This window comes from Globicephala melas, chromosome 6, assembly GCF_963455315.2.
Source record: "Globicephala melas chromosome 6, mGloMel1.2, whole genome shotgun sequence".
NCBI lineage: Eukaryota > Metazoa > Chordata > Mammalia > Artiodactyla > Delphinidae > Globicephala > Globicephala melas.
Window position 1 is genome coordinate 50,813,364 of NC_083319.1, and position 26,034 is coordinate 50,839,397.

Sequence of the window (26,034 nt, forward strand, 5' to 3'; positions counted from 1 at the left end):
ATTTATTTTAGTAATTCCATTGTATATAGCCTGACTTTGTGCGTCACCAAAATCCTTATTTGCATTTTGACTGAAAAATAAATCATTTTCAGGGGCTGCCTGGGGCTGAATGGGAAAGGGTGAATTGGCTGCAAAAGGGGTACCAGATAACTTTTGGGGTGACAGAAATGTTCTAAAACTGGATGGTAATGATGGTTGCACCACTGTATAAATTTACTAAAAGTCTTCCGAATACATACTTAAAATAGGTGAAATTTTGGCATATAAAGTCTACCTCAATAAAGCTGTATCATAAACCAATTCTTTAGCAAGCACTGTGGCTAGCCATCATTCTTCACACATGAACCAGTCGGAGGGCTGATGGACACAGAATGAACCAACAGAGGAAAACAAAATATGCAAGTCTGGACAGTTGGGACTGCAGTGCCAGGCTGGCTCATACACTTGGAGGAAACTGGGCAGAGGCAAGGCACCCTGCTAGAGGAGCAACCAGCACCATCCCATATGGGCACGGACAACACAGCGAGGTCCTCTTCAGCCATGTGCTTCTCATTTCCCCCTGGCAACTTTGTGGTTGGATGATCAGCTTCTTAGAAGAGTTCTAAAAATAAGTTTACCACCAATTCAATTACACAAGTACATGAGTATTTACAGTCACCTTGTAGCCCATGGCTAAATTAAACCACTGTCCTTTCTACGAGAGGAAGACGGTGCTGAACGCCTCAGCAGGTGCAAAGCGTCAAAACTGGTATAAGGCTCCAATGTTTTCATCATCATCATCACTAGCAGCACCACCAGATGATGAGCTTTTAAAGGATGCCTGGGGCTTCCCTGGTGGCGCAGTGGTTGAGTCTGCCTGCCGATGCAGGGGACACGGATTCGTGCCCCAGTCCGGGAAGATCCCACATGCGCTGGGCCCGTGAGCCATGGCCGCTGGGCCTGTGCGTCTGGAGCCTGTGCTCCACAACGGAAGAGGCCCCAACAGTGAGAGGCCCGCGTACCGCAAAAAAAAAAAAAAAAAAAAAGAATCACCAGGCTTTGCCTAAGGGACAGGCAGACCTCTCTGCTCTGCCCAGTTCCTGCCATCACTCTCATGCCAGCTGCTACTGAACTCTAAGCCTCACAGAAAGCTTTGCCCAGGGAAAAACACTGTCCTTCCTCCATCTCTTAGACGTGTTAATTACTCATCTTTCGGGCCCCACCAGCTTCTGTTTACCAGACCCACATGTCTGGTTTAGCTATCAGATTTGGGACCAGTGCCTCCTCTAATGATGTCCCTTTGCAAACAGTACATAGCTATAGTTCTGAGTTTCCAAAAAAAATCTGAATGAAGACTAAAACATACCGTAGCTGATTCCTAAACAGACGAAAGGGAAAATGCTAGCAGAGGATTAAGTTAGAAATGGTGAGGGAATGAATTTCCTTTGAATCCCAAATACGCCAAAACCCAAACGAGTACAGAGTTTCGGATACTCCTTGAACAGCCCTATTAAGCAAAAGTTATCCATGTAATTCATTCTGTCAGCAAGACTTTGGGATAAAGGGAATTGCTTTGGACAAGTTTTATTTAAAAAATAAACAAGAGATCTTTCTGCCTTCAGGGAACTTTCAATTCAGCAGGGAAGACAAGACACGCCTGCAAATAACTGAAAATACACACTGAAAGGCGGTAAGTCCCGTCAGACAAGTACAAATAAAATGCTTATCTCCTCCACCTCCCTATTTACTCCAGTGTCACAAAGGTTTCAGGAGCTTCACGAAGAATTCTACCTTGGGACTAGTTGACAGCAGCCCCTGGAAGAGGAAGAGGAGTAGAATGAGCTCCCTTCCCAGCCTCCTCTCATCCACATAACAAAAAGGAGTGCAATTTGCTTAATACGAAATACTGCCTGAAATACAGTGAAAAACAGGCAATTCTGAAAAGCAAAGAGCATAATTCTAGCATTATGTGTGACTCTCTCAGAGTAATTTCATAGCTGTGTTCGCCCTCATCACCAGCCTATCTTCAAACCTGAAGAGAAACAGCATCACACGCTACAAACTCCAAGGCTTAATTTGGAAACTGGAGGCTGGTTTTTACCCTAGCTCAAGCCACATTCAGCACTTTCGCCACTCTTCTTGGACCTCTCACTGTTGTAGCCTCTCCCGCTGCGGAGCACAGGCTCTGGACGCGCAGGCTCAGCGGCCATGGCTCACGGGACCAGCCTCTCCGCGGCATGTGGGATCTTCCCGGACCGGGGCACGAACCCGTGTCCCCTGCATTGGCAGGCGGACTCTCAACCACTGCGCCACCAGGGAAGCCCCTGCCACTCTTCTTTTAATTGCATTATCTTCCCCTAATTAAGGGTATCTGCCTGGCTCCCCTATCTATTGTAAATTCCTTGAGGGCAAGGACCACTCATCCGTTTTTGCTATTGCCTCCTTACCCCACTCCCTCGCTCTAAATGCTACCCCTTTTGTCCTCAGCACCTTACAAAAAGCTTTGCACATAAAAAATGAAAGGAACTCATATTTACTTCGTTCCTACTACCCGCATTCCTTTAATTCTCTCAAGAACACACTGAAGTGGGCACCATTAGGCTCATTTTAGAGGCTGTTCTTTGCTAGGAAGACAAAGAGATTGAATTATCTCAGACCCTGTCCACTGTACACAATGCGATGTCAGGTTCCCCTCTCCTCACTTTCCCCTGCAAAACATACACATCTTATCCAGACATCGGGAGCATCAGGAATCATATTGGTCAACAGATATTCATACACTGTTGTCACACTGAAATACTACAACTTTCAGACATCAAGAGTTCTAGAACAAGCCTCTAAGATTCTAAAGCGGCACTCGAACATGACCCATGATCCTTGAACTAAACTATCACACATATTAAAAAGGATCCATAGGGGGCTTCCCTGGTGGCACAGTGGTTAAGAGTCTGCCTGCCAATGCAAGGGACATGGGTTCGAGCCCTGGCCCGGGAAGATCCCACATGCCATGGAGCAAACTAAGCCCGTGAGCCACAACTACTGAGCCTGAGCTCTAGAGCCTGCAAGCCACAACTACTGAGCCCACGTGCCACAATTACTGAAGCCTGAGCTCTAGAGCCTGCAAGCCACAACTACTGAGCCCACGTGCCACAACTACTGAAGCCTGCACGCCTAGAGCCCGTGCTCTGCGACCAGAGAAGTCACGACAATGAGAAGCCCGCACACTGCAACGAAGAGCAGCCCCCGCGCACTGCAACTAGAGAAAGCCCACACACAGCAACGAAGACCCAACACAGCCAAAAATAAAATAAAATAATTTTAAAAAGAAAAGGATCCATAGGCTTAAGAGTGACAGCCTTAAGAGTGATGACTATGAAGGTCATATCTATTTACTTGTTAATGATTGAAGGGTGAGTAAAGGAGGACCAGGTTTCAACTACGACTGCAAGGAAAGTGCCTTAGTCGGGCACCAAAAATAAAAGTCACTATCAGGTTTAAGAGGCTCTACTTGCCTGGGCACCAAGTACTTCCCTCCACTCGCACAGCTCTGGCCATTTGTACAGTTCCTCAAACAGGCCAAAGGAGCTCTGCTTCAGAGCTTTGCACTTACTATTCCTTCTACCTGGAATGCTTTTCCCAGTATAATTAACAGATATTGAATAGTTCACTTCTCTCCTTCATTTAGATTTATGTTTGTGTTGGACTGAAAGTTTGTATCCCCCCCCAAAATTCCCATGCTGAAATTCTAACTCCCAATATTCTATTAGGACGTAGGGCCTTTGCAAGGTAATTGGGTCAAGAGGGTGGAGTCCTCATAAATGTGATTAGTGCCCTTATCAGAAGAGACATGAGAGAGCTTGCTTCCCCTCTCTCTCTCTCTGCTCTCCCCCATATGAGGATACCACGAGAAGAAGGCCATTTGCAAACCTGGAAGCAGGCACTCACCAGACACATCTGTTGGGACCTTCACACATGTTTGCTATTTAAGCTACCCAACCTGTGGTGTATTTGCTAAAGCAGCCTGAGCTAAGACAATGTTCAAGTATAGTCCCCTCAGAGAGGTTTTCCTTGACCTTGCTTTCTAAAATAACATTCCTCCACCACCCCTACCATCAGTCTACTCCTTATCCTGCTTTATTTTTTCTCTACAGCATCTTATGTTAAATTCTACACGTATTTTTTGTAAATGTAAATTCTACATCTTCATCATTGGCCTCCCCCACTAAAATGGGATAATCCTAGTACCTAAAACCATGTCAACAGACACTCAAGTATCTGTTAAATTATTAGTGAACTTAAGTCAACTACCTCTTTAGGAGACAGCTTCAAAGAACGAGTCATCATCTTAGAATCAGTGAGCATGCACTGTATGTACTGTGGGGTGTGACACCCCTCGTCCTACCATGAGACATCACATAGTATCATAGCTAAAAGAGACGGTTCTGGAGCTGGACCACCTGGCTTTGAAACCTGGCTGTGTGGCCTCGAATTACATACGTATATCTCTGCTCCATGGCTTCCTCACTTATAAAATGATGACAATAATACCGACCTCACAGGTTGCTGTGAATATTAAACAAGTTAATGAATGTCTACTGTTTAAAAAATACCTAGAATGTAGTAAGTGCCCAAATAAGTGTTAGGTACATATCAGCAATGTACCTAACACTTATTTGGGCCATTTTAGGGCCCCTCCTTCCTTTATACAGCTTTCTAAACATAGACTATTTCCCCAGTATTTCTTATTTTATAATTTCCCCAGACTATTTCCCCAGTATTTCTTATTTTATAATATTCAGCTCTCACCCTCTACCTGTTTTATTTCATGTTGCTTTTTATCTTTATGATCTAATGACCAATATACCAATGATTTATTTTTATCAAAGAAATGCATGTATGAGGTAATATATCAAATGATATAAAGGACCTCGTGAGAGTCACCATTTCTTGATTTTCCTATTCCTGCCATTAGTTCCATTCTCCCAAGACAACCATTCTTAAAATTTTCTATTTTGGTCTCAGTTATCTCCATAACTCTTGATAACATGCTTAAATCTCTTGTTCTTGACTCATATCAGGGACTTTGCTCATACTGCCCTGGTTTCCATCCAAAGTTTAATATATATCATTGTTTTAATTCCTCTGTTCATTACCTTTGCGATTTTACGTATTCAGGTCTTCATGTGTGTTTCCGCCAACTTTTTTTAAGTAAAACTGTCTTTATTCACAGACAACATGATTGTCCATGTAAAAAATTCTATGCATACTACAAAAAAGAAGTTACCAGAATGAATACATGAGTTTAACACCTCACCAAATATAAGGATGGCAAATAAACACATGAGAAAATGCTCAACACCATTAGCCCTTAGAGAAGTACAATTTAAAGCCACAATGAGCTACCCCTATACACCTATCTGAATATCTAAAATAAAAGACTAATCATACCAAGTGTTGATGAAGATGTGGAGCAACTGGAACTCTCATATGCCACCAGTGGGAATGCAAGATGGCACAACTCCAGAATTCCACCAACTTTTTTTTTTAAATTTTATTTATTTTTGGCTGCATTGGGTCTTCGTTGCTGCACGCAAGCTTTCTCTAGTTGCGGCAAGGAGGGGCTACTCTTCATTGTGGTGGATGGGAAATATTTATTTATTTATTTAGGCTGTTGTGGCATGAGGACTTCTTAGCTGTAGCATGCATGTGGGATCTAGTTCCCCGACCAGGGATCGAACCCAGGCCCCCTTAATTGGGAGCCCAGAGTCTTAACCACTGGACCACCAGAGAAGTCCCCCCACCAACTTTTAACAACTATATGTTACTCCCCACTTTAGGAGGTGAGAATATTAGCACATTTAACCCTTTTCTCTGTTTCCACATTCCACCTTCTGTCAGCTATACTTTTACTCTGCTGAGGTTGCTACAATTTGCAATCTAGCCTACCAACATAACCAAGTCCACCATACTTAGTCCATAGTCGACTCTAAGGGCAGAAAACTGAGAAAAAGCACCTGTGTGATTATGATTATGCCAGTATGCTCACAGCCAGGCTAAGGAAGGAATTAAGATTTTGGTCTCTTACTGTGGATCCCATGTCATGACTACAGATCCAATGTTATTACTCCTATGCCAATGATGTTAAACTCTTTGAGTTCCCCTCACTTTTGATCAGGTATTACCTACATCAGTGACTCCAGTCAAACCTCTCTGCCATGTGATACAGGTCATTGAACTATAAATATTTATATTATTAATTGAAGCTTTTATTAGCATTTGAGGAATGTCCAATTAACCTCAAGCAGCCTTAAGGATTCCACAGGTATTAAAAATGCCTCCTGAATGACCTCTAGGAGCTTCTCCTACTCCATCTAAATAGGCACTAACTGAAACACTGACCATCTTTGTATATGAGGCACAGCATTAGGGGTGATAATGACCACCACATACCATTCAATCTAAACTGAATAAGCAATGAACTTGTTTAATACATTGAGCATGAGGTCCTACTTTGGACTCTAGCATATGAATTATTTGCTGCCCACCAACATTCTTTTTTTAAAAATTTGAAATATGGTTAATTTAGATTTTATTGGTTTCAGGTGTGCAGTACAGTGATTCAATATTTTTATATATTATACTCCATTTAAAGTTATTACAAAATAATGGCTATACTTCCCTGAGCTGTACAGTATATCCTTGTTCCTCATCTATATAATACAGAGTAGTATGTATATCTTAATCCCATGTCTCTATCTTGCCCCTCTCTCCCTCTCCCCACTTGTAATTACTAGCTTGTTTTCTATATCTGTGAGTCTATTTCATTATATACAATTGTTTTATTTTTTAGATTCTACATATAAGAGATAACATAGTATCTGTTTTTCTCTGTCTTACTTCATTAAGCAGAATACTCTCTAGGTTTATCCACTGTGTTGCTAATGGCAGAAGTTCATTCATTTTATGGTTAAACGATATTCCACCACACACACACACACACACACACACACACACACACACACACACACACACACCTTTATCCATTCATTTGTTGATGGACACTTGGGTTGCTTCCATGTCTTGGCTATTGTAAATAATGCTGCTCAATGAACACTGAGGTGCATGTATCTCTTCAAAATAATATTTTGGTTTTTTCCAGAAGTACACCAAGGAGTGGAATTGCTGGATCATATGGTAGTTCAATTTTAAGTTTTTTGAGGAACCTCCATACTGTTCTCCATAGTGGCTGCACCAGTTTACATTCCCAACAACAGTGCATGAGGGTTCCCTTTTCTCCACATCCTCGCCAACAGTTGCTATTTACTTTTTGATAATAGCTATTCTGACAGATGTGAAGTGATACCTCATACAGTTTTGATTTGCATTTCACTGATGATTAGAGATGCTGAGCATTTTTTCATGTGCCTGTTGGCCATCTGTATGTCTTCTTTGGAAAAATGTCTATTCAGGTCTTCTGTCCATTTTTAACCAGGTTGTTTGTTTTTTGATATATTTTGGATATTAACCCCTTCTCATACATTTCATCTGCAAACATTTTCTCCCATTCAGTAGATTGTCTTTTCGTGTTGGTGGTGGTGTCCTTTGTTGTGCAAAAACTTTTAAGTTTAATCAGGTCCCATTTGTTTATTTTGGCTTTTATTTCTTTTGCCGTATGAGACCGATCCAAAAAAAATATTGCTATAATTTATGTCCAAAGAGTGTTCTGCCTACCTTCTTTTCTAGGATTTTTATGTTTTCAGGTCTTACATTTAGGTAATCCGTTTATTTTTGTATACGGTGTGAGGAAATGTTCTAATCTCATTCTTTCACATGTAGCTGTCCAGTTTTCCCAGTACCACTTACTGAACTCTTTTCTCCCTTGCATATTCTTACATCCTTTGTCATAGATTACTCGACCGGCATTCTTTTTCTTTAACAAGTAAACATGAGTTTTGCTTTCTTCAACAAACCTCCACATCCAAGATCCATCCCTTTTTAAAGATCAGAGTATGTTGCTCTTCTCATCTATGCTGAGCGTGTGTTTAAATTCTGGAACTCTGATCAGACAGACTTTAGCAAAGAGTCCCACTTTCACCCTTGGCCTCTGGGGATTGGGGAGGAGACTTCTTTTATGGGAAACCCATCACAGTAGATGCTACCACCTTTGCTTCAAATTTCCTTATCCATGGGCTATAAAGGTGGCTGTCTGGAGCCTGACCTCCTTTCATAATTCTTATGAAATAAATTCTCTAATGTAATGTGCATGATGCTTTTTTTCTAAGAACCTCAAAGGCCATCATTCCATTTGGCCTCACAACATACCTTTGAACTAGGCCAGGAGCCAGTGTACAGATTCTCATTCCACAGATGAGAACAAAAAGGTACAAGAGAGGTCAAGCCACTTGACCATAGGTCACCACAGTACCAGGAGAGGGGCAGGATAAGCCAGAATCCCTGCTTCTACGGACAGATCTCTCACTGCACCCAGATTCAGCCTGTGCAAATGTATGTGAAGTGTTATTTAAAAACACAGGAAGTACAACCCAGTGAAACCTGGAGATAAACTCTGCTTGCAATAAGCAATGGTAGTTGTAGGGGAGCTGCCAAAAGATATATTCTCTTCCTCTGAAAGTTTCAAATAGTGAGAATGATAAATGACAAGACCTCTGCACTGGTTTTATGGACTTTTTTGCTAATTAAGTTTCTTGTTTGTTTGTTTAGTGAGAAACAGAAACTTCTAGCCACAAACTTATTGTAAGCAGGCACCTCCAATTTAGTTCAAGGGACCTCAACTGCTCTAAATCCTTAGAGAACTTGGAGTTGTTCACCTTTTTCCTTATTTCTCTACAGAAGAATGAAAATAAGCAAAAAGGTGTAGGAGCAGCTTGTGTGAAGGAGACACTGGAGCTGTCAGGCTGGGTGGGAAACATGAAGTGAGAGAAGATGTGGTCCCTGCTGTCAGGACTCGAGCCTGCGTGGAGAGCTAAGTGGAGAACAAACGAAAAGTCAGCCTTGAGGGAAAGTTCCAAGAGAGTGGTAAGAGCAAGAATGCCAGAGGGAGTGTGTGCCCGAGAAATCACTCTTGGGCACGTGTGGGGATCAGAGAAGTGGGATCCATGTGGTGTCATGAAACCCTGATGCCACTCCCCTCAACGGAGAAGAAAACGGAAGAAGATTCACTAAGAGAAAAATGTAATGAGCCAAGGTATAAAGAAATGAAATCGCAAAGGAAGATCAGGGGATGATGGTGGTTCTCAGACATGTTCTCTTCTTGGTCTACAAACCCTTCCAGAAGCCTCGTCTAATCCCATGGCTTTAATCACTGGCAAGAGATCATAACGCTGTCTCCATCCCAGGCCTCTCTCCGCGCCTCCACACTCGTATACCTTGAAGTCCTGCAGGCATCTTGGTCTCATCCACGCCGATGGCTTGAATCGCTGCCCAAAGACCCATGACCATAACACAGCCAGTGTGTCCATCGTGGGCCTCTCTCCTTACAGCCACACTCCACCCAGATACCCCACAAGGATCTGAAATGCGTGTTCAAAACTGAACTCATTACAGCCCTCCCACCTCTGCCACCACATACATGCTGCCTCTTCTCCATACTCTCTCTGTTGATCATCATTCTCCAATCTCTCCAGCTAGTCAAGCCAAAGCCAGAGAATTATCATCATCTACCTCTCTCATTCCCTCAAAATCCACATGCAAGTGGTAACAAGTCTTATCGATTCTTCCTCCTAAATCTCTAATTTGCTCACTCTTCCCCATCCCCTCCATAACTGAATTCAGGTTCTCATCATCTCTCTTGTAATGACATCATCTCCTCTAACTAGTCTCCCTGTCTCCAGTCTCATTCCCACCTCATTCACCTCCCAAACTGGAGGCCATGCTGCTGATCTAACCTAAGGCATGAGCTCATCACTCGTCTGTGAAAATCTTCTAGTTGTTGCCTCTCTGCCTATAGAAGAAAAGTTCAAACTCCTTAGCCCATCTGACAAGCTGCCCGTGGTCTGGAGCCAACATACCACTCCAGCCCTATTTCCTCCCACCCACACCTACCCTACTCATTATCAGATATAGCTCCAAACATACCACGAACCTTTATGACTTCATTTCTTCCTGTGTGTTGGGCTTGGTACAGAGTAAGAGTTTAAGAAATGGTAGTTGCTGTCACTACTACAAGGATGACAATGACACCAACGACAATGACGACGTTAGAGAACTAGGGCCAAACTGTGGATGCTCTTATGGACCAAACCAAGGTACTTAGATTTGGGGCATAACAAAGCATCTAAGGATTTGGGGGCATGGAGGTGATGAAGTTATAATCTCTGGTAGCAAGTATTATAACTGACTAAAGGGGGAGAGACAGGGAGGTACAGGGGCCGTTTGGGAAGCTGCTACAATAGTCCAGGTAAGAAGCATTTAATATAGGAAATACACGTGAAAATGAAAGAGAACTTTTCAAAAACTTCCTCTGGACTTGGTAGCTGCCCAGAAACAAAGATGAGCAAGATAAAAAGATTGCTGAAATTTCAAAAGTAGGTTAAAAAAAAAAAAAAGAGGGTATCTTTGATGAAAATCTAGAATTTGGGGAAGGAGACAAATTCAGGTTTTTGAAAGGCACAAGCTCAGATTTCATAATATAGGGACTTTTGACAGAGGCAAGAGTTGGGCTCACAAGAGCAGATAAGCAGCTAAGAGAGAGTGAGGCATGAATTATTAAATGGTTCTAAATGTAACAGACCAAAAAGCAAGAGATAGAAAAAAGACTAAAATTTGGCCACAAACAAGGCCACTCATTGGGAAAGGAGCTTGAAGCAGCGGGAAGGCTAGAAGCTTGACTGTTAACATTTTACAAAGGAAGGGGGACCTAGGAAGTTGAAGAAAAGACAGTTGTGGCTTAAGAAAATCATTCATTCCATAAACTTTAATTGAGAGCCATCTGCGCTGGCCACTTTTCTAGGTGTTGGGCATACAGGAGCCAACAGAACACAGTCCCTCCCCTTGTGGAAGTTCACTTTCCAGTACAAGAGGCAGACAATGAAGAAAACAATAAAAATGGATTGTCAGGGAGTGCTGGCGACTGTCTCTAAAGCTACTAGGGCTTGTGGAGGATACTTTAGGCTCTAAAATGCTGCCAGGAGTCTTCTGACATATGTGGAAAGTGACTGTTCCTTACAGATAGTTTGCACAAAATGAAATGATGCATCATGTTTACATTATAAATTGCCACGTAGGAGAGGAATTTTCTGAGAAACTGCAAAACTAAATAGTGAAGCCCAACTCCATACAAATCTTAAAAGCTGCATTTCCATTCGATCTTTTATAAACAAATATAAGCAAAGGCATGTTTCTCTCTTAATCCTTAGCATGGGAGACTGATTTCTCATTTTCCATAAATCTTCACCACTCTGCCTAAACTACATGGGAAAACACTGAAGGGCATCATTTCAATAGAGCTTGCCAAAGCAATGATGCTACTGTTTGTTTCCATATGATGAATTCATAAGTCTAAGAACACTCTGGCTCACATCACTTCTTAAAAACAGTTAAAATTTTCATATGCACCTTATTTGCTTTATTGTAGGTATTAAAGTTAGTTTTCCAATAGAAGATAGACATCAGAAGTCCTATACAATAGAAGTTTCTATGCAATTTCTCCAGTGGGACATGAAATAACCTTTGGTGATTTATATCCTCCAAGGGCATAAAATATTAAAAGTGAAACTCTCACCAAAACACCCATAAATTACCACTCTGTTTAAATTAAATGATAAAAGTCTATGAAAGTGTGCTTTAGACCATAATATAGTAAACACAAATATTTTATACAAATAAAAAAGAAACCATGAATATCTCAGCCTAAAAAGGTAGCACTTTATTTACCTGAACAGCCCAAAAACAAGACATAAGAAAAACATGCTCTTTATTGGCCGATGACCTAAGTGAATGAGAAAGAACTAAAGCTTGCTTCCTTGAGACCCTCCCTCGAAAACCGCTTTTTTCTTTCTTAAAATAAATTTCAAGTCAATGCATAAGATGAGTCTATTTCGGAAACACAATTCAGACAATATGGGTGTTATCTGGCTCCCAAGATCACAACAGATTCTCCGTAGCAAATGAGTGAGTGAAGGGTTATCACTGCTGAAAGCCACAGAAATAGCATCAAAAAACAACAAAAAAAATCAAGGCAGGTAAGATTTTCAAAAACAGCAAAGCGGGGCCGTTTGGTACAGGTGCAAAGAGCCTTGTATCCGTGAATGAGTCTGAAAGCTATCACTTTGTTACAACATTAGAGACACACTCTGTGCTGTATAATCTTTTAAACAATCAGGGAAGGTTGTAGCAACTTTGGGGAAATTTTCTATACAAAAATTGGCTATAATAAATTTTGATTCTTAAATAAGCAAACCCTCAGCAATCAGGAAATTTATTCTAGAAGTAAAACAGCCTGCCCCAAAGTTCTGAGTACCTAAGAATTCCCTGTTTTAAGCTTCTTTCATTTTGTGCTTGAACAGCCAGTTAAAATTGGCAGGCTTGATGTCTCAATGAAATTCAGGCAGAAAAAAACCACACCGTCAAACTGTTCTTGACATATTTTTTAAGTAAGGTCTTTCTTTCTTAAAGTACTATTTAGATTCTTGCTAAAATAAATTATTAGGAACTTTAGGGTGAACAGTAGATGAAAAAATGTAGCCCTGCCCCAGTTTAAAGGTCATAGTTCATCATTGTAGATTATTTATCCTATGCAATTGACAAGGTGGCTTTATGAGTTACTTTCCCCCAACACCAAGTTCTATCAGATGCCTACTTTCCCAATTTCACAATGCTTTTTGACAGAAATTGGAGACGCAAGAGGGAGGACATATGGGGATATATGTATATTTATAGCTGATTCACTTTGTTATAAAGCAAAAACTAACACACCATTGTAAAGCAATTATACTCCAATAAAGATGTTATAAAAAAAAAAAACTTGCAGAGGGAGCCTTATGGAGTTGTTAACTCACAACCCTCCCTGAACACACAGGGATGGACAGAGCACCGGATGAGAAGTCACACTCAGTTCCTCAATGAATGCACACCTCTGGCCTGAGCTTCTGTACAGGCAGCACTGGAAGGCACAATAGGATAGATCTGTTTTCCAAATTGCACGTCTCAGCCCATCAGTGGGGAGTAAAATCAATTTGGTGAATCATGATCAGTGTTTGGTAGAGTTTGGAGGTGGGATGGAACTTATCAGAAAATACTAGAGCACATTTCACGCAGTATAGCTAAGTATCGCTCCATGAAAGCTTTATTTTTAATATATTTATTATTTATATCTTTATGTCTGTACTGGGTCTCAACATAGAATGTGCTTCCTAAAGGGCACTGAGTTGGCCATAAAGGGTTGTGTAATGGACTGAATGTGTTTCAAATTCATATTTTGAAATCCTAACCCCCAGTGTGATGGTATTAGAAGATGGGGCCTTTGGGAGGTAACAGAGCTATGAAGGTGGGGTCCTTACGAATGGGATTAGTGTCCTTATAAAAGGGACCCCAGAGAGTTCTCTTGCCCTCTTTCCACTGTACGACAACACAAAGAGAAGTCAGCAGTCTGCAACCTCGAAGAGGGTTCTCACCAGAACCTGACCATGCTGGCACCCTGATCTCAGATTTCCAGCCTCCAGAACTGTGAGAAATAAATTTCTGTTGTTTGCAAGCCACCCAGTCTATGTTACTTTGTTTCAGCAGCCAGAACTGACTCAGACAGCTTGGTACTTCTCAATTATTTACAGTCAAGGGACACCGAGTAGCTGAAAAAGCCACGTGCAAAGATTAAATGCGAGCTTAGCTTAGGCTAATTTCTTTTAACTAGTTTCTGTAGGATCCTACAATCCTGCCTCGGATTCATCCTAAAAATACCTAGAACATCCAAGATAATGCTTTTGGCCTCCAACTAACTCCTTACTCAACAACTGCTTTTCTCTTATCTAAATAGCAGTCTCTGGTTCCTGTTAGAATAAGAGTGCACCTCGGGATTCCAGACCACTCTAAAATCTTGGTATTCGGTGTGGCTTGGGTGGTCCCTAGGATCACACTGAAGTCTTCATCCTGTGGCTTTAAGAGCAGCCGACTATAGTTATGACCGTGGCCTGACCACATTCCAGGGAGCAAAAGCATCAGAGTAGGATGCTGTTTAGAAGAGCAAGTCCTCAGACCTGTGCACGAGTTCAGGGACCAAGATGTGTCTGCTTCCTGGAGGGCCTGGCTGGATGTGAGAGGTAAGGATCCAGCCAGCCAAGTCTAGGGTCCTCTCCAGCCATTTCAATTGCTCTGGCTGCAGTATGGACGATGGATTAGAGGATTAGAGGAGAGCCAGGGTGGACTCAGGAGCCCAGGGAGGCGATGGCTAGAATCCAGCAGAGAGATGAGAAGCTGGACAGCAGAAACAATGAGAAGCAGGCGGATGGGGGAGCTATTAAGCAAGCAAAATCTATAGAAATGGGTGATGGGTTAGATGTGGTGGATGACAAGGACGGGGTAAGGATGGCTCCCAAGTTTCTGCCTTGTGCGAGGTAGCGGCTAGTTGTGCCCATCACAGAGCTAAGCATCCGTGCAAGAGGATGAGGTATGAAGAGAAAAAAATCAGGATTCTGGTCTTGGACATGAAAAACTTGAGGTGCCTTTGAGATATCCAGGTGCAATGTCAATTATGTCATCTAGAGCTCACAGAGAGGCCTAGGTTGGAGATACAAATTTTAGATTCACTTGTGTCCTCCTTTTTTAAACTCTTGTACCAGAACTACATTTCGAGGCACAACTGCATGAAGCAGAGAAAAGAATGTGGGCTTTAAAATCAGAAAAGCCAGAGACGGAACCTTGCCTTAGTGGCTCTGGGCCCATGAGCGCGTACCTGCCTGATTAGGTTTCCATTTCCTCCTCTATCAGCAAGGATGCTGCAGCCCGCTGTCAGGAGCATGGTGGAGATGAAAGAAACAGCACTTGAGAGTGCCTGGAACACAGCAAGTTCTCAGCACAGTGGAGCCAGAGCCATGTTTGTACTTTTTTGTATACCCCATGGCACCTGGTACTGTCCTGGCCAAGGGGTCCATCAGTATCTAGTATGTTGAACTGACCTGAAATATTCAGAATTGTCAGTAAGCCACTGTTTCCTAGACAACCACTAGCTCCCGAAATCATTCCTCCACCTGGGGTCCTACTGAAGCAACACCCAAACATAAGCTATGCATGGAGCATGTCTTACCCCTCTTCAGCCACATCTCCCAGCCTTGGGAGTAACCATCACTTGGCAGGGCCAATGACTAACCAGAGCGGTTTTGTACTGTCTGAAGTCCTAGATACCCAATCCAGTCATATGAAATTGTTTTCTTGTGATCCACAAGGATGTGAGAAAAGCAAAGACTGGCTTTACTTCTCCTCTGATATTTCTAGTGGAGCAGGCAGATGGTACCCTCTCCACAGGTCCTGAAATTCACTTGGGAATACCAAGCACTTCAGGAGGCATAGATTTTGAGCAATGGATTTAACATTTCCTGCCAATGTTGAGTGTACATCAGAATCACCTGTTGCCAGATTGCTAAACCCCATCCCCAGAGTTTCTGATTCAGCTGGCCTGGGGAACAGTACGAGAATTTGCATTTCTAACAAGTTTCTAACAAGTTCAAGATGATGATGGTCAAGGGGCCACACCTGAGAACCACTGTCCTGGCTTCTTCCCTGAGACCGGGCTATTGATGTTTCTAACATTTAAAGAAAAACCAGCTGAGCTTGGGAAGTTTTTACCTGGAGTGTCACAGGATGTTGTCTTGTATACTATCACTAAGGTGTCTTAATTAGGAATTACATATGTCTGGGATTTAGGTACTTTCAGACCTTATTTTAATAGGTTTGGAACATTTTGTCTTACGCTTTGTAATTTCTACTTATCTGTTCTCTGTTATTCATTTTTCAGTAAATAAAATGTGAGAACTCTTTAAATAGAGATACTACTTCATACGCATGCCAGAACCTATTCACCTAAACAAGCACTGTTTCCTTCTTCTGGAGGACCTAGTTGTCCTTCTCATGGACCTGCCATAGCCAGCCTTTAAGAACTGTCTTCACAGCTCAACCTGCTTGGCTTGAGTGACCTCAATGGTGGCTCAATTCATCTTGACAGGATGGATGGGACCTAGTCATTCATTCATTTACATGTTTACTGGGCACCTACTATGCGTCAAGCACTTTCTTGAAAAACAGTGTTAACGAACCATGACCTCTGCCCTCAAGGAGCGTATAAATTGAGTGTGAATTTGAGTAGAGGTGATAAAAAAATAAACAAGTAAAATACATAAATGTGTAAGTGTCCACTGTGATAGGTGAAGAAAACATATGAAGAAGGTCCCCTTTAGGTTAGATGATCAGAGAAAGCCCCTAAGTGAGGTGATGTTTAAACTGATTAACTTAGAGAAGCTTAAAGTCCACTCTCCTGTCTGTGTACCCTGAGCTAAATTCACTCTTAAGCCACCCTGGGAGCTTTAAAAATATGTTTATCTGATACTTATAAAAATTAAAGAGAATAATACATTTCATACTTGGATTATTATTTCTGTTAAGGAAGAGAAAAAAAATCATTCCTAGGCATATTGGTTACAAAAAGTTGGAGGTCCGGTGAATAAATACCATTTATGATGTAAAAGGAAGGACCACTATAAACTATTGAAACTAGTGTTTATCAGCCTGCCTGACATTTCTAAAATGGTCTGGAAAATAATAACATCAGAATAATTATAAAACATTCCAAGGTTTTGAAGAGTGATATCATGTAAATTCATAAATTGTTCAGTACACATTCATTAAATCCCCACCATTTCCCATGCAAAGTGCTAAGTTCCAAGAATACAAAGATAAAACATGATGCCTAACCTTTCCCACTGACAAATATTAGCTGAACACCTATCATGCACTTACCGCTTCCTCAAGCTGGTCATAGTTTTGCTTCTTTTTATTGCTACTGTTTTGTTTCCTTACTTTATCAACAAACGTCATGACCAAATGATCAAGAGATGATTATGATGGGCAAAATCCTGGATAAACAATAAGGTCCTACTGTACAGCACAGGGAACTATACTGACTATCCTCTAATAAACCATAATGGAAAAGAATTTTTAAAAGAATATATATGTATAACTGCTGCATAGCAGAAATTAACACAACATTGTAAATCAACTATACTTAAGCAAAAACAAGAAAACCCACTACCCAATAAGTAGAATCGATTGCATTTCTTGTGCCAGTCTATGAAGCAAAGAAACACATTTTTATGGCTAACTATAACTTCCTCCTAAACCCCTTGCTCAGCATTACTGGATGGCAAAGTCTTAGATATCACCTTTCTCCTACAAAATAGAGGAATAGTCTACAGTCCTGTGTCTCTAGTCCTGGGATTTTAGTTCCAACACCAGGTAATTATACTTTCTAGGCCTCCAGTGCTTGCAAGCCCAACCCTTGCCTGAAGAACCTCTACTGAAAGACACACAAGCCCATTTTTAGTGGGAGCAATACTGCACACACAATGCTGTATAGTTCAATACAATACTCAATTTTATAACTGACTTTCTAAAACTCTTAGAGAAACAGGTCTCAAGAACTTGCTCACCCATTATGTCAACTCCCACAGACATACTGCACACCTATTTTTAATTCATCCCATAAACAACACAGAAGACTTTCTACAAGAAGAATACACACTTCATGGAGTTGTCCTTTTAAACAGGGGTTTAACTTAAAATGATAATACAAAGGACTGCCAGTTGACTAGACATGTAACAACATCTCAATTACTATGTTTCAAATCTTCCCAAGAGTAACCTAATTTGGGTAGGATTCCTGTGTTTTCCTATATCATCTCCTTATACACCTCTGCTGAAGTTCGTATGCAATTGAGAATGGAATACACAAAATCAAGCCTGGTTTCCCTGCCCTCATCTTTTATACTGAAAGGGAACCTGACTGAATAAAATGCTTCATCAATGGCAGCCAATCTTGACTACACAGTACTTCAAAAATGTCACGAAGAGATTAAGTTTACCATTTATTTTAAAAAAGAAAAATACTAAATAAAACAAAAGGCTAGGTTTCCTCCCTCCCCGATTTCCCTGGCATTTAGAAGAACTGCCATAGATAAGTTCACAAATGAACAGCTGAGCTGCATAATGTACAGTTCTAACTGCGCAGCTTCTAAAAACAAAATAAAAGGACTCCTTCCAACCCCAGTTAATGTACTTGATATAAAGAGAACATGTTTCTGCAACAAATACATTTCAGGCTTGACGCTTTACAGAGTAACTAATGAAGGCTCCAGCCACAGGAAAAAAATGATTTTTCCAGGATATTAAATCTTTTGACTCACCATTTAAAAGAAGTACAAGTAAAATGAAAATGGAAATTAAATGTATACATATTTATGACTTTACCAATGTATGACAAGGCCACCTTTGGCTTCTGGCTTTAATAACCAGGAAGAGAAGCCTGGAAAACCACCATACATTTGTACTTCTATTCAAATAGTTCTCTCTGCCCAAGCACCGGTTGGAGCAAAGTATTAATTCTGAGTTCAGGGACATATATAAGCCAAGAGAATCACGGTGAATGGATGAAAATGGACATTGTCTCCTTAATTATCTGCTAGGACAAGAAGGTATAAAAATATAAATACTAAACAATGTTAAAATGTGACAACTCGGGCTTCCCTGGTGGTGCAGCGGTTGAGAGTCCGCCTGCCGATGCAGGGGACGCGGGTTCGTGCCCCGGTCCGAGAAGATCCCACATGCCATGGAGCAGCTGGGCCCGTGAGCCATAGCCGCTGAGCCTGCGCGTCCGGAGCCTGTGCTCCGCAACGGGAGAGGCCACAACAGTGAGAGGCCCACGTACCGCAAAAAAAAAAAAAAAAAAAAAAAGTGACAACTCATTAATTACTAGTAAACAGAAAATTTCTGTTAACCTCTATGATTTCTAGAAGTCAAAAATGCACTTTCACCATAGAACCCCTAGCAAAACCTTGAGTAAGAACCTTCTTAAGAATTCCACATTAGCCCTGGTCGCTAAACATCTGTTCGACCATGAACAAGTCAATTCACCTCTCCAAGCCTCAGCTGTCTTACCCATAAAAGGTGCGAGTTTCTGAACTAGCTAATATTTTAATTCTCTATCAGAAAGAAATCTACCTCAATCCCCAATGGCTGAATCTGTTAATAATATTTAAGACCCATTCTAATTATTTGTCATCATACTCCTAAAGGTAAAAACACTACTTTTGTGCGTATAGGACGAAGGGGTGGAAAGAGAAGAAGATTCTTAAAGGGAACAGAAACTAGGTTGGTTTTGTTAATTAGGTTCCCCCTCTGAAACCACGAGCCAGTATTAGCACCTGCTGAAATTTACCCAAATATAAGAGTGGTTGGTTTCTTCATCTCAAGATATACTCTTTCAGAAAATGGCACAAGTCAATTTCTAGGAATATATATTTCAGCCAGTTACACATTACTAACAACTAAAGGGGCAGGGGGAGGCAAGCAAAAGAGCATGACATAGATGATGTGAGTCTACTGTCGACCCGGAGAAATAAAAACTCTTCTTTATATGATGTATTCAGGTAGGAGAGACACAATGGGCACCTGCACCTGCCAGCTTCAGGAGGCATACCTCGTGTAGGTAAATTACCTTACGGGTCAGCAGATGCTGGGAATTTGCATGATAAGATGCTTTCTATGTTTTACAGCATGTGTTTTCCTTATGAGTGATTTCATTCCCTCCTTCACTCAGCAACTCTTCATTAAATACTTACTATATGCAAACCCCAAAGCCAAAAAAATAAATAAATAAATAAATAAACAAAGGTATGAGTCGACTGTCTGGAATATTCAGGTGAATCTTGACATTTATTTTAGAGTAGTTCAGCCCCTGAGAATATTTCCAAATCAAAAAATAATACTAAACAATACAGATGCTAAGCTAAAGTGCACTTGGAATTTTCTTTCCCTTCATTAAGTGGTATGCGATGACGAGGAACGGGGAGTAAATTAGAATACAGGTGGAATAGGTTATTAGCTAAATCCCTTAGTTAATACAGGGTGAAAATTTCTCTTTCCCCTAGAGAAAAATGATACCACTGGATTACAAATATATTGATAAGCATTACAGAATGCTAAAACTAGAAGTAGAAAAATAATACAAACCTCTTGTTTTATATGTGGGAGACCTGAGGCTCAAAGGTGGTAGAATTTGGTCCAGGTTATACAGCCAAATATAGTGCCAGAACTAGAACCCAGGTCACCAGCAGGCATGCTTAACAGTCTCTGGTGTATTGCATGTACTGTATCCCATGATGTGTCCTCATTGCTATCACAAGCGGAACAACGGCATAATCCACAAAGCAAAGGACGAGACATCAGAAGCTCTGAGTTCTAGTCCCGTAAGCTACTAGATTAGACATGATACTATAGAAAACTCTAATCACTTGTCTAAACCTCAGTTTTCTCATCCGTTGAAATGTGAACAGTAATTCACAGTAAGACAGTACAGACCACAATAAATGCAAAAGTCTGGCCATTGTAAAAACCTTATACAAGTACAGAACTAACACTGCGTGATGATAGTGGTGGTGGTGGTGGTGATTTCACCACCTGAAATGGTGGTGAAACCAGGCTTCAACTCTAATTCCAGCCACTTGTTACCTTGATAAGTCATTGAACTTGTGCGCCTCACATTCCTCCTGTGAATATGTGGTTAATAATCTTTGCCCTGCCTCCCTCAGAAATGGACAGAATTAAATGCTTTTCAGAGTACTAAAAAACAATTACAAATAGCAAGGCATTGATGCAAACGTAAGGTATTATTACCAAATCCCTCTAGTCTTAATTTGGACAAAAATGTAACATGGTTTTATTATTCATTTTTTAACAGTTTTCCTCCTCAACTAAGACATCATTGTGCATTCAGTCTCAGACTTACCAGCTTTCTCATCAGTCTTCCTAAGTCTCCAAAGAACGCACCATTTCCCTCAGCTCAGAGATGTTTACTGCTTACTCAACTTCCCACTGGCATGGACTTGACTAAGAAAGGTTTTTTTTCTAGGGCCTCCTTTCGACTGGAAACGCTCTGACAAAAGCTTCCACGAACACTATTCTACTTCATCACGTTAGAGGGGTAATGAATCCAACCCTTTGGCTTTTCTCCACTCCTAACCACTGCAGAACACTTCAGCCTTTACATAGAATGAGACAGAAGTCTGGGTGGACGCTTTTCACGGGAGGGGCAACAAGGGTTACCCAAACCCACGCTCAGTAGTATTGATGAGGAGACTGCTGCTTCTTTGCAGGAGACTAACACATTCTGAGGCCCAACCGGTCCCTCAAGAGTCATTCACCTTAGGACCTAGGGCCTCTGGCAGGCTGAGAATGTCATAGAAAAATAGTAAGGGCGGGGGCCGGTATTTTGGGTCTGCAATACGCTGCCTTTAACAAGGCATCAGAGTAACTAGCATTTCCTTGCTGAGAACCCTGATTTCAGTTGATCAGAAGAAAGAATTCATCAGCCTATCCAAACAACTTCTCTGGAACAGGTTTCTATCCAACCACGCTGGGCACCAGAGACAAGTGAGCCGGGGGTGGGGGGTTGGTAAGAACTGACAACAGGCTCATCTGCATAGATGAACGATAAGCAGACATTTGTTGTCTGCTGTTTTGGTGACTCCTGGCACCGGTGTGGCAAATCAAACCCCGGCATTCTCCCTCTCCGGTGCCCCACACTCCCACCCCCCCCTCCCCAGCTGCTGAAGCTTCACGTTGACGGGGCTAGGGGAGAGAAGCAGGGGAAATGCAGAAGTCGGTTGCTGCATTTAGGCTGGAACCATACCGCACCTGTTCAACCCGGCTCCGGCGCCAAAAATGACCAAACACTGACTCGCAAGCCCCTCTTGAGATCCCAGGGGCGCCTAACAAGTTCTCCGCTGTTTAATACCGGGGAAGGGTTGTGGGAGATCTCTCTTTCTGCAGCCAAACTCAGCTGGCTCCCATTAAAGGGGAGGGGGCTCCTGCTTAAGTGAACCCAGAGTGACCCCCGAGTGTCACTGCGGCTCCGGGGATCCGGGTGGTAAGCGGGTGGGTGCCCGCGGGGAGCGCGCAGCCGTGGCCCGGGGGAATGAAGGTCCCGCTTCGGTAGCCACGCGCAACCCCTACACCCTACCTCCAGCACAAGGCGGACAAAGTGAAAGCGTCGAGAGACCTCCAGGATTCATCCGAGACTCAGAGCCCCCAAGCTCGAGCCCAGAAAGAGGGTCGCGGGAGGAGGGGCCGGGGACGCGCAGGAAACTTACCTCACCCGGACAGCATTCGGGCGCCTCCGGTGTCGAGACCAGTTGCGCCACAGTCTGCAAGTTATCGGGACGTTGTCGCTTCCCCCGGGCGAAAGGAGAGCAGTGCAGGCGAGGGGCGGGAGGGGCGGAGGGTTGGCGGGGCGGGGCCCGGGCCGGGGCGCAGCTCGAGGACCGGGCAGGTGCCGGGGCCCGAGCCGCGGGGCCAAACTCGCCCCCGACGCGCCTCGTCGGGGGCGCGCGGCTGCGAGTGTGCAATGCGCGCGCGCCGCGGCGGGTGTGTGTCCCCGCTTTCCCCTTCCTTCCCCGCCGGTCCTCCGGCCAGACTGAGCCGCGAGCGGCCGCCAAAGCCCCAGCCGCTCCGAGCGGCTCCGCAGCCGGGCGCGCTCTGGCCGCGGCGCGTTCGGGGTCGGGGGCTGGGGGCCGGGGGCCGAGGAGCAGGGCGCCCCCGGGCTCGGGCGCGAGTCCCGGTGCAGAGAGCGAGGCGCGGAGACCGAGCGGGCTGCGCGGCGGCGGCCGCGGCTCCGGGAGGCTACAAGCCCCGCCCGCCGGCCGCCCAGGCTCTTCCCCTTTTCTCTCCACCCCCTCGCTCCATCCCCGCACGCCCTGCAGGGAAAGCAGACGGGTTTGCAGCAGAGGTGGCGGGAGCCTCCGCTGCAGTCGGACTGGGCGTCCGAGTCGATGCTCGGGGACAAGGCGCTCCGTCCCGCCGCCGCGTGCCTAAGACGGAGAGCGGGGCTGGGGCGGACCCCTCGATCTGGCCGGTTCCTCTAGGGCTCCAGGGCTAGCCAAGGGCTTTCCGGCGGTGCTAAAAGTCTTGTAGCCCCGGAAAACAGGGCTGTTAGGATAGGGCTCCCCGCTTCCTCAGCAACACCTGGTCGCCTGTCCTCTGGAACTCTGCTTGTGCCGAACCCGCACTTAAGCACAGGTGTCCCCTTCACCAGGAAGGGACAAGCTAGTCTGAGGACAGCAGGTGTTCCCAGGAAGTAAGACCTACCAAACAGGTAGAAGTGGGTAGGCGAGGGGTCTTGGGAGAGAGAAGGCTGGAGGGACGGTAAGCACGGATGGGTGGTGATGGGGGTTCGGGCTAAATCTTACTGACAGCACTGAGTGGGCGTGGGGCCCTGGTAATCTCACCTGACGTCAGCCTAGCTGCGGAGAGGGCACGGGCCAGGTCTAAAGGGCTCTCTTGCGGGGCGGGGGAGGGGAATGCTATCATGGAAGCTATAGCTAAATGTCCTTAATTGGAACCGAAAAGGGAGTGGATCTCTCCCAGCTGAATCAAAGCAAGTGGTATTTCTCACCCTCACCCCTTCCTTCCACCTTACCCTTATTTAAAAAACAAATGAACACACTCATGGGAAATGTGGGATACATTCTGTCCGAGCAAAGCCAACATTTCATGGTCCTTATCCTCAGATACCACCGGCTTGGCAAGCCAAAATGAATTTCTTTGAAAGGATACTCCGTTCGTTCTCAGCAAATGAAAACCCTCTTTTTCAGTTTTGAAATCCTTTTTACCTCCCACCTCCCACCACATGAGCTCAGAATGGAGTGCAATAATTCCTTGGTAACACATATCTGTTAGACTGTTTTTCCAGCATACTTCTTCCAGATGTGTCTAGCCATCACTGGGAGTTTTAGGGCATCACTTTTTTTGTTTGTTTGTTTTTGGGGGTTTTTTTGTTTTTTGTTTTTTTTTTTGGCATCGCTTGTTTAGGACCCTGTGACTCGTGTCTGGTTTTATTTTAGCATCCTAGGCTCTTCAAAGCTCAGAGCAAGAACACAAGTCTAGTCCAGCATATGCTCACTTTACAGAAGTAAAAACTGAGACCCAGAGACATTAAGTGACCAAAGGGCGAGAACATAGGTTCCATGACTCCCAGAAACACTGGACTAACAAAGTTCCATTTGGGGTCTAAAGAGAGACAGGTGGAGGAAAGAGAAACAGATCAAAGAACCCTTCATCTGCCTGGTGTGACTCACTGTGCAGAGGGCAGAAGCACGCTGCTGTAAGTAGCAGACTGCCTGGGATCTGGGGATGGTAATCCCAGTCTCTTCTCTGCTTCTCAGACGTTTGCTCTGAAATCCAAGGAGAAGAAAACAAATCGGCTTCCCAGAGAGGTAGTGATAAGTGAAAATGCAAAGTCAGTTCTCAATATTTCCTGGGAATGCAGAGGAGGTGAAAACAGGTAAAACCAAACTTAAAACACAGTGGCTCAGAGGTGGTCGGACATGCTACATACAAATGGATGCATACATGTGTATACATGCTCCCCCTTTTCCATAAAGAGCCAGTTTGATTCCCTTCTGTAAAGCACAGATGCCAACAGGCTTCATTTTCCAGAAAGAAGTCACAAAGCAGACTCCCCACTGGCCATTTAGAGAGCTAACTCTATTAAACAGGATTTTAAGGAAATCTACCAAGAGCCTTAAGATCATCATTACTGTAAATTAATTAATGGAACAAGGGACCACATACCATGAGACCTGATATTTCTCCTGGATTCTAGCTCAAAATCTATCAACAGCAATTTGGGAAAGTCACCTTCTTTTGGAAATAAAACAGTACCACTACCATTAGCAATAGTGGCTTGGCCATAAAATCTGGAAATATTGAAAAATCAGATAATGCTTATCTAATTGTTTTACTTGATTTCGAGTATAATTTCTCCAATTGATTTCAGATCTTAGTCCAAAATCTTAATGATGCTATGTAATACTCCCCTATGAGAAACATGCATAGATTTCTTATGGTAGATTTGAGAGCATTAATGGCTCCAGTTAATGACCTCCCTTTATCCAGGTCCTTTCCTTCTAACTTTGTAGTCTCCTCCCACTCTGTGCTCACCCACATGAGTTACTGTGGTCAGTGGAACAATAGCAGACTTGATGTAAACGAAGGTTTGAAAAACGTTTGTGCAACAAAGAAATACACATCTATTAAATTTTCCAAAATCCAGAACACTGATAACACCAAATGCTGGCGAGTATGTGGAGCAACAGGAACTCTCAGTCACTGCTGGAGGGAATGCAACATGGAATGGCCACTTTGAACAACAGTTTTTCAGTTTCTTACGAAACTAAACATACTCTTACCAGGTGATGTGGCAATCATCCTCCTTAGTGTATACCCTAAGTAGCTGAAAATTTATGTCCATACAAAAACTTGCATGTGGATGTTTATAGCATCTTTATTCATGATTGCCAAAACTTGGAAGCAACCAAGATGTCCTTCAGTAGGTGAATGGTTAAGTTGTGGTAAAACGGAATACTATTCAGTGCTAAAAACAAACAAACAAAAAAGAGCTATCAAGCCATGAAAACACATGGAAGAAACTTAAATGCATATTACTAAGTGAAAGAAGCCAATCTGAAAAGGCTGCAAATGGTATGATTCCAACTATAGGATATTCTGGAAAAGGCAAAACTATGGAGACAGTACAAAGATCAGTGGCTGTTAAGAGTTGGGGGGAGAGACGGATGAATAGGCAGAGCACAGAGTATTTTTAGGGCAGTGAAACTACTCTGTACAATACTATAATGATGAAGATATGTCATTATACATCTGTCCGAAACCTTAAAATGTACATCAAGAGTGAACCCTAGGGCTTCCCTGGTGGCGCAGTGGTTGAGAGTCCGCCTGCCGATGCAGGGGACACGGGTTCGTGCCCCGGTCCGGGAAGGTCCC

The 26,034-nt window shown here is 43.2% G+C and overlaps 1 protein-coding gene across 3 annotated transcripts in view; it reads right to left on the reverse strand.

The window, feature by feature from the left end:
• The window catches only part of PIP5K1B (phosphatidylinositol-4-phosphate 5-kinase type 1 beta), a 328,734-nt gene extending 306,009 nt beyond the window's left edge, over nucleotides 1–22,725 (reverse strand). For 2 of the 3 annotated variants that reach the window (XM_030877052.3, XM_030877050.3), the window contains exon 1: nucleotides 22,347–22,721. The gene's annotated coding sequence lies outside the window, so the exon portion shown is untranslated. Of the gene's footprint in view, nucleotides 1–22,346 lie in introns of all 3 variants that reach the window. The other variant, XR_009564323.2, reaches the window with a different exon arrangement.
• Nucleotides 22,726–26,034: the final 3,309 nt, after the last annotated feature.